Here is an 8,712-nt window from a genome sequence, read left to right on the forward strand (position 1 = left end):
GGAGTCCCAGCAGGGAGGTCTGGGAGCTGTGGTCTTAGGCGCTCTGTTTGTTCCCCTTCCTGAACTTGCAGCAAAGTGTTTAGGGCTTTTTTCAGTTCTGCTTTTAGTGATCAGAGAGGTTATTTTATCAGGTGTTTTATGTTTTATCATACAAGTTCTTTGTTCTGTCTTTATGGATTTTATCCACATCCATCCTTTATGCAAGATTATTAGTGCTTGAGAGGTTATGTGACAGTACATTTACTGACTGCGGGCATTGCGCATGTCTGTGAATACAGACCGGCTTTTCCCCATTCTTAATTTCAAGTCAAGTACACCTTATCATACGAGGGAAAATGTGTCAGCTGTTCTTCAGGTTTTCTCATCAACAATGGTTCAGTTTTGCCCTGTCTACCTCTATTTTGTTCATGCTTCAGGTAATTAGTATTTCAGGTATTCAAATCGGGCTTCTGAGATGTCTGAACTGGCAACTGAGGGACAGGCTCTCTGGCAGCCCTTTCTGCACAGGGTTTGGAATAATAACGGGCCTGCTGTCTGGTGGGTGGCGGACTGACTTGTATTTTAGGGGCACTGCTAATACTCTTCCAAGCCTCAGTGCTTTTCCCCCAGAAGTTGCTTCCAGAGGACTCCGGTGTAGAAGGTTATGTGCCATGTCTTGCTACTTGCCAATGGAAATGCTGGGTACTAGTGAAATGTTCTGTGCTGCCTAGCGGTTTACTGTAAAAGGTCTCTCCCAATCGTTCATTTCTCTTCCATCAACTTGAATGTTCTGTGGAAACCTGTTCCTTCTGCCGTAACTTGCATTGCTGTTTGTATTAATGTAATTTCAGAAGTTACGTTGTTTGCGGTTGAGTATTAAAAACATTATGTTGTCTGTTGGTCCAGTTTGGGATGTAGGATGAGTGACCCTTAAAAGCATTCAGGGTTTTTTTGTTTTTTTTTTTAAAAAAGCAGCACTTTAATGTTTCAGTGTCCTCAGTGGATCACAGTGTTCAGTGCCTAAGATGTTCAGGTGAAAGGAGTCTTTCCTGCGGCTGCCCAGCTCAGAGGACAGGCTTGATACCAGCTAGATGTCCCAAATGCAAAACGAGTAGCCTGTGACACATGGGGAAGAAAAGAGAGGAGACCGGAAAATTGTGCACACTTCTTTCTCCTTAAAATAATCATCATTTTCACATAGAAGTTGACAACAGGAAAGATTCCTTCTTGGTGTTTTGCTGTAAAAAGAAAAGAATTTCTTCTCTTGGGCCTACCAGGACGGATGCTTGTCGTCAAGGAGGAATGAGGTTGGTCTTCTCCTTCCACGCAAGGTCTGTGTTCACCTATAATCTTGCTCTTTAGAATAGAGCCAAAACAGTGGGGCAGGTGAAGAGTTAGTTGCTCCGAGGGGAATGGAGTTTGTCTATAATTTGGTAGCAATACTTACTAGATTGAAGTGAAACCATTAAGGACTTTCAATCCATTTTTTTTTCTGTCTCTTGCATAAGCCATACAAGCAAAATAGTGAACATCGCTATGCACATTCCCTGCTTGTAAGCAGCTGGCATTCACACTGTAGTATCTTCATGTCCAGTGTTTGTTTGTTTGTTGGTTTTTTTTTAAAAAAAAAAAAGTTTATTTTTTCTAATTGATCACTTTTCATTGGAGGTAAATAATATATATTGAGGTGGAGATCTTTTTGTCTTTTCTCATGATACTCTAATCCTTGTTTATATTTATTTTTCCTTATATCTAAGAAGTGGGAATAGCTGCTTTTTGACTTTCTATACCACCACAGCAAGAAAGTGTATCGCTAGGATGATGAAAGATTTGGAAGAAACCATTCAGGAAGTGTTTGGGTGTCCTGCTTTATGAAAGGAATGATACAACTTAATGCGGTGTCACTAAGTCTGTCGTTTAGTGAGGGATCATGTTGGGGTAAGCTGGCTTGTAACTGGCTGAAACCCTCTTTGTTGTAATTAAATGCAACTTGCTCCTTTTTCCTGCTGTGTGTTTTCTTGTGAACAGTGCTTGAACTGGTTTGAATGTTATGATTGCTTAGCAGGAGACATTCGGTCTCTTCTGTTAAATAATAACATTGAAGTCTGGCAACACGAACACGCTTGCTCAATTTTTTTTTTTCTTTTTCCCACTTCTAGGATGCGTTTAAACATCTTCGGTATTTTTTGTGTCCTCTTTTGAAAATACCTTGTATTCTCACATCTGTAGCTACTAGTGTTGCGTTGGTTTTATTTTTATGCATTCAGGTTTCTATGTCTGCCCAGTGTATTGCTTTATTCCCTTCTGGCAGTTACAGAGGTGGGAATAATCTTGTTTGCATGGGCATGGCTTTGGCCAGAAATAGTGTGCAAGAAGGCGTGGGAAAAACCCCACTTGTTACAGGCCCAGCTTCAAGTGAAGAGCTCTTAAAGCACAAAATACCGTTGTTCTGATTTTGACCTTAAATTAGATGCAGCTGTGCTGCAGCTGAGAGCCACCCACCTTCACATGCCTGGGGTATAAAAGGTAACTTCAGGCTCCTGCCGTAAAACTTGCCTTGCAGCAGTGGCACCTGCCAGTTCGCACGTTTGGTGCTGGAGCCAAGCAGTGCCTTGGCACGCTGGCACAGAGGGGCTGATGGTGCCCTCTGAATACGTGGCAAAAATGTGTCAGCTTCAGGAGACAGACCTTGCTGATGTGGGTAGCGATGGTCCCGAGGAAAGGGAGGCGTGTAAGAGAGAGGCAGGCTGGCGCTGCACGGCGTTCCCCGCGTGTCGGTGCTGTGCTGCTGTGGCGGTGTCCCGCATCGCGGGCTGCCCTGCTCGGGGGCGCCAGGAAAGGCACCGGCGTGTCGGCCGTGCCTCGTCACACCTGGCTTGTTGTGACGTTCAAGAGTGAGTGGAGACTCCTGTCTAAGCGAGGGGCGAGGGGTGCGCAGGGCCCGTGCCAGGGGCGCTCAGCTGTGGGCCGGCCGCGCGAGAGGTGCACGGAACTGTAGCTGGGCAAAGTGGTCTGATAGATGGGAGCTCACCTGTCCTAGAAGAGAGGAGTTGCTCACGTCCTCTCTTCCAGCTTGTGCTATTTTTGTTCTTAACTGTTAAGACCACACGTTTTCAATTAATCGAGGCTCTCCCCAGCATACCCTTGCTCCCGTAAGGAATGCTCTGGGAGTGGACTGGAATGTGAAAAGTGTTAATGGTATTCACCAGGGAAGTCTAAGCTGAGAAACTCCTGGTGTCATTCTTTCTCCGTAAAACACGGGATGCCAGTTTTTTCCCCCTCACCTGTTAAACCTCCTGCACGCTGAGGAGTGGTAAGACGCCACCTTCTCAGTTGCACCATTACGGCTGGCACTAGCGGAGAGGGGCGATCAGGTGTGCTCACGCAATAATGCGATGCTTCTAGCATGCCACTTGGGGTCTTTAGAGGGGCTGGCGGGGGCGCGGGCTGAGGTGACGATAAGCCGAAAGGAGTAGCTGTTCAGGGTTTGGGATGGTGAGACCCCCAAATTCTACTGCTAAAGCATCTCCTTTGATAAAGGCTGAAGAGCTTCCATTTCTAGACAGTCGTATCATCAGGTTAAAAGAATAAAATATTTGTGTTCTGTTAAGCCTCCTACTGCGTAGTACTCTTTCCCCGTTAAAAATAGAAGACTTCTTTCTCTGAGGATTGTACTTCCCACAGGATGCAGAGGAACCTAATGTGGCCAGATTGCTTGTGCTGTGCTTTGGCCACATCCCTGTAAAGGAAATAACCTCGGTCCCTTTTCTTGTGTTCAGAAAGCCTTGGTATCTGGCCAGTGCCAAGCCTTCCTGCTCTGGCCTTTCCCAGCCAGCTCCCTGGGTAGAGGCACACATTTAATTCAGACAGGTTCCCTGTTCTTCCTCTGGACTGTTGCAGCTGCTGATGCGAGGTCTTAATTTCTGGCATGGTTTATTTAATTTTTTCCTTCTCTGGTGGTTTATGGAGCAGCTGCAGACTGAGTGGGCCTTCATGCAAGGGAATGAGTGCTCTGGGAGGAATGGTGAGGGAGCCAGCAGCTATTAAAAAGGCAAGATAATTAACCCTCTTTTCCAAAGCATCCAGGATCCAGGAATACAAATTAGTCCTGGCAGGAGTAGTATAGCAGTATTCAGAACAAAACACTGAAATGGGCTCATGGCATGGAGGATGGCTGAGGCCGGCAGTTGCTGCAGAATACAGGATGTAACTATTCAGCTTCGTATCAGCCATTACCTGTTTGGTTATTTTTCTCTTGTCATCTCTTCTTCCTTCAATTTGTGGTCTCATCCTTCTTCAAGCCAATAAGAAAATTAAATTGGAGATGCTTGTGCTTCACTTAATTTTAAGTGGGTAGTAGTCAAATAAGCCCACAGAAGTTATTAGTTGGAATACTTGCTTACTAAAACTCTCCTCTCCTGAACTTTCTGTCACTTAGGCTGTTAGTGCAGCAGACTTCGGATATTTCAGGAAGCACAGTTTGTATGAGTTGATGCTTTCTCTGTCGTCTAAGTGTAAACTTCTGGCCGTTTTAAACTTAATGGCACAGATGCAGGGATTTTCATGTAATATAGATTATGCTTCTATTTTCTCTTCTGTTAACCACAGCAGTGGAACTCCTAAATCAGATTAAATCGGAGGGCTTTAGATAAGCATCCTGTTGAAAAGCTTCGGAAGAGTGTCTAAGAAATAGCCTGGTCAGACAGTGACCTGGGTAATCTTTTTTGAAGTTACTGCACGGCTTCTGTCTGAAACATGGCAACCTAAAACTTCACTATTTTAAGGTGGGAGTCCCACTCACTGAGCTTTTAATTCTCAATTACTTGTCTTTGGGGCGGGGGGAGGGGAGCTTTAAGCCGAAACCAAACGCCTAAATTCTAAGGATGGACCTCAAACTGGAATATTTTAGTTATACTTGAATATGTTCCTCTTGCCCAGTAATTCTGTGGAGATTTTTCATCTTTTTGATGCTATATAGACAAAGACTTGTCTGTGCCTTTTTAAGGATCCTTTTTGTGCCTCTAACTCTTCCTTTTTGTGTCCTTCTAATGTGAAGTGATGAGAACTAACCGCAGGATTCCAGATTAGGACTGTGCTATTCACTTCAGAGCATTTCAGAGTAACATGCTTTCTAGGCTGGCTTTTTTTCAGCTATAGCTTTTGTCTAATAACACCACCACCCCTCCCCTAATAGTCTAAAGAACAAGTTTCTCTCCATGAAGAGAAATGAGGTGGTAATACTTCCCCATGTCTTTCAGGCCCCAAGTTCACAGCCAAGTGTCACCCTGCTGCTCTTGGTTTGTCCTGTAACACACCATTGGTTTGAGTGTTGCTGCAACCTGCCCCGGCTGTCACCTTCAGTATCTGCATCTTCGATGATCTTGTCACTGCAAAAACAGAAATGGAGCTCTTCCTTTTCATTTCACAAAGCTTCCAGAGCAAGTTTCTGCATTTTTGAAACTTCCTAAGAAGTAGAGCGGGGTATTTGGGGATGCAGGGGCAACAGAGCGCTGAGGCTGCCAGCGCAGCCTCCCTTTCCTTGCTGCTGAGAGCAGTTTTCCGGCAGCTCTGCTTTGCAGAGAATGCCCAGCTAAGGATAAGCCTCCTTTCGTACCGAGGGCAGAGCGGTTCGGGAACCCTGACGGCGTGAGTTCAGCCACAGCGGGTGTGTGGGGTCGGGCTTCACGTGCTGAGGGGCGGCTGCCACTTCGATAGTGCGCTGCCATCCCAGCGGCCTTGGCAGGAGACCTGCCTCCAATAAGCTGCTCGTAGCTGATGGATGTGTGAGAGGGGCAAGTCTTTACGCTGCTTTAGCAGCAGTAGCTTTCCGCGTGAAGCTGCTCCGAAGCCATCGTGCGAGCACTTACGCTGCTTCTATCTTGCACTTCTCTTGAGGTGCTGATGTTCCGTTTCCCCAGTCACTGCGGGACTGCCTGTGCCCTGTATTGGTCTGGTCTCTGTTAAAGACCATGAAGATCAGCGTTCCCAGCAGCGTCATCCTCTTCTGTGCCTGTCTTGAGTTGTGTGTGCAGGCTGAGCTCAGGTCTGCCAGCTGGGCTCGGCTCCTGAGCCACGGCGGTGGGGGTCTGCCCTCCCCGGCACAGCAAAGCTCCGGGAACAAGCTGCCCAGAGCTCCTGGTTTCACCGGCAGCTCGGGAACTTGCCCACACTTACCCTTGCAGCTCGGTGAGGAGTCTGCCTACCTGCTGCAAAGCTCGCTGCCAGTAACCCCGCATCAGCTTTGTAGCTGGGGCTGCAGCACAGGCCTGGCCGGCAGCTGCTGCCCGGCGCTCTGTGTCCCTTCCACCTGCAGACCAAGTGTCCTGCTGGGGTCTGAGGAGAAGGTGGGGGGAGGGGAGGGTGCTGTGCTCACCGGGGGGTGCTCTTACTGTCAGCAGAGAGCTGACCAAAGGAGCAGGAGAAGCACCAGCATGCCTCTGGCGCCTGGTCGTGCCAGCGGTACGGTGGCCACCGGTGCCTGTGCTGCTGGGCTGTAGAGCAGGGGAGCTGTCAGAGTAGGGCTGGCTGAGTGTTTACAGATGGGCGTCTGGTAGACGGATTGCTGTAAAATGGAATTTTTTTATGCTATTTATAGCTGTGGTCTCAGTGCAAGGTAGCGCTGCGCACCTGGCGTGCACCTGATGAATGCATGAGGTCCGAGATCTTTGACTTCCTCGTCGTTTTCTTGCCGGTTCTTCGTGGTTCACCAGTGGTGAGACGGCACGCTCGCCCTGAGCGTGCTCGTGCTGCTTGCTGGACCCTGTGGACTGCATTGGTCCTCAGGGGCACAGCCAGCACGCCTGCCCTTGTCCTCACCCAAGTCTGCACTTTGCAGGGGAATGTTACTGGACTGGTGGTTGCGTTGTGTGGGGCCGAGGCTGCGTAAACAACCTGCCCATGCATGGGTTTTGCCTGCTGGGCTGCGTGGGGCAGGAGGTGCTGGTTTCTGCCGGGAATCTGGTGAGGGGAGGTGAGGGCAGTGAAGAATAGGGCAGCTATTGCTTCAAAGGCATTTGTCAGCCACTTCTCTACAGACTTTTCACAACAGATTTCTCCCTCTTCTGGTTTCTTTCAGAGCCTGTGGTTCTGCCTGTAAATGAATGATACGGTATTTAATAAAGAGGATGCAAAAATGGCTTCAGATGGTGTGTAGTCCCAAACTCCCTTTGTGCCAGGCACAGCCCAGCTGATGGAATCCTGGGTTGCCCTGTTTATCTGAAATACAAAAGGCTGCCAAGAAGGTACAGTTGGGGTCCTGAGTGGGTCCTGTTCAGGACAAAAGCCCCGCAGCGCTGCTTCTGCAGCACTTTAACTGATTTGTCCCTCTGGACCAGACACCTGATCGTCTGAAACGCTTCCTGGCACGCGCTCCTCAACTTGGGCATTGTCAGTTGAAGCAGCTACTATCAAAGTAGCAAGCATAGATTTTATTCTTTTTTTTCCTCCTAATTCTTATTTCCTCTGTGCCTGCAGCTCTCGCCTTCCCTCTCCCCGTGGTGGGCTGAGCAGGCAGGGGGGAAGCGCCCTGTGGGCCTGCCTGGCAGCAAAGGTGGGCCGCTGCTGCTGCAGGGCAGGTGGCTGAGTGCGCATGTGGCGCTGAAGGCCAGCTGGAGCACAGAGAGCATCGCATTTGGATGTGCTCAGCTGGGCTTGAGCTTCAGCAATGACTGCTCTTGGGATGGAAATCACTGAAAAGAAGACAACCCGACCTGGAGATCATCAGGCAAAGAGTGGGCAACGGCTTCAGCCTGCGAGGAGCTGTCCTTTTGTGAGGATCCACCTGGGTGGTACTGGGACACCATCTCAGAATTATTTCCCCTCTCCGATTGTCCTCGGAAGCTTGGCAAATGAATTGGGTGCATTTGCCTTCCCTGGCTGCCGGCGGCGTGCTTCCCTGCTGCACCGCACCCGACGGAGGCTGGCGTAGCTGCAGCTCACACCAGCGCTAACCAGGACCTCTTCTGCACAGGGGACAGCATGAGGTTAATGCGAACTACGTAAAAGCACTGCTATAAAGTGGGCTGGCGAAAATGAATCAAGCCCCTTTGTGGGCGTAATTCCAGACTGAAGGAAGCTAAGTTGTATGCAGGCCACGTGAGCTCTGAAAAGGCACATGAGTGGGGTGCGATGCCCAGTGGCACATCCCCTTGAAACACCAAATTGAGTTAAACTTTGCTTGTCCCTGAATATCCTACTGGTGTTGTAAAAAGCGACATTTTGTCCTAGAAAAACCTGCAGAGCAAATACAAGCAAGTCCTGCCTTGGACCCCTTGGAAACAGATCAGAAATTTTGAAGTTGCTGTCTGTCCCTTGCTCAAACTGCTCTTGTAGTGGCCACGTGTGTCCTGTGTTACCTGCTCCCTGTCCTTTCCTAGCTGTGCACGTGCTGCGTCTTCTCAGCCTCTGCTGCTCAAGGAATTGCAGATAAAATGCCTCTTTTGGCTTCTGCTACTCTTGTGCCCATCTCGCCTTGGCTGGTGCTGCAGCATGCTGGGCCCTCTCCTGCTTGCCCTTGGGGCTTTTCACTGCATGGGTTGCACCTAGATTGTCCCCCCCGGGATGTCTCTTGGCTTGTGCTCAAGCCTCTCTCAGGCTGTGGGTGGCAGATGCACAGAACAGCCTGTGGGAGGAAACGGCCCCGGTCTGTGGCAGCCGGAGTCCACAGGGTTCCTCTGCACATCCAAGATTGGGGACACCTCCGTCGGCTGCCATGTGGGGCATGCGAGCAGGAGA

The sequence above is a fragment of the Falco peregrinus genome, chromosome 7 (genome assembly GCF_023634155.1).
Source record: "Falco peregrinus isolate bFalPer1 chromosome 7, bFalPer1.pri, whole genome shotgun sequence".
In the NCBI taxonomy this organism is placed as follows: domain Eukaryota; kingdom Metazoa; phylum Chordata; class Aves; order Falconiformes; family Falconidae; genus Falco; species Falco peregrinus.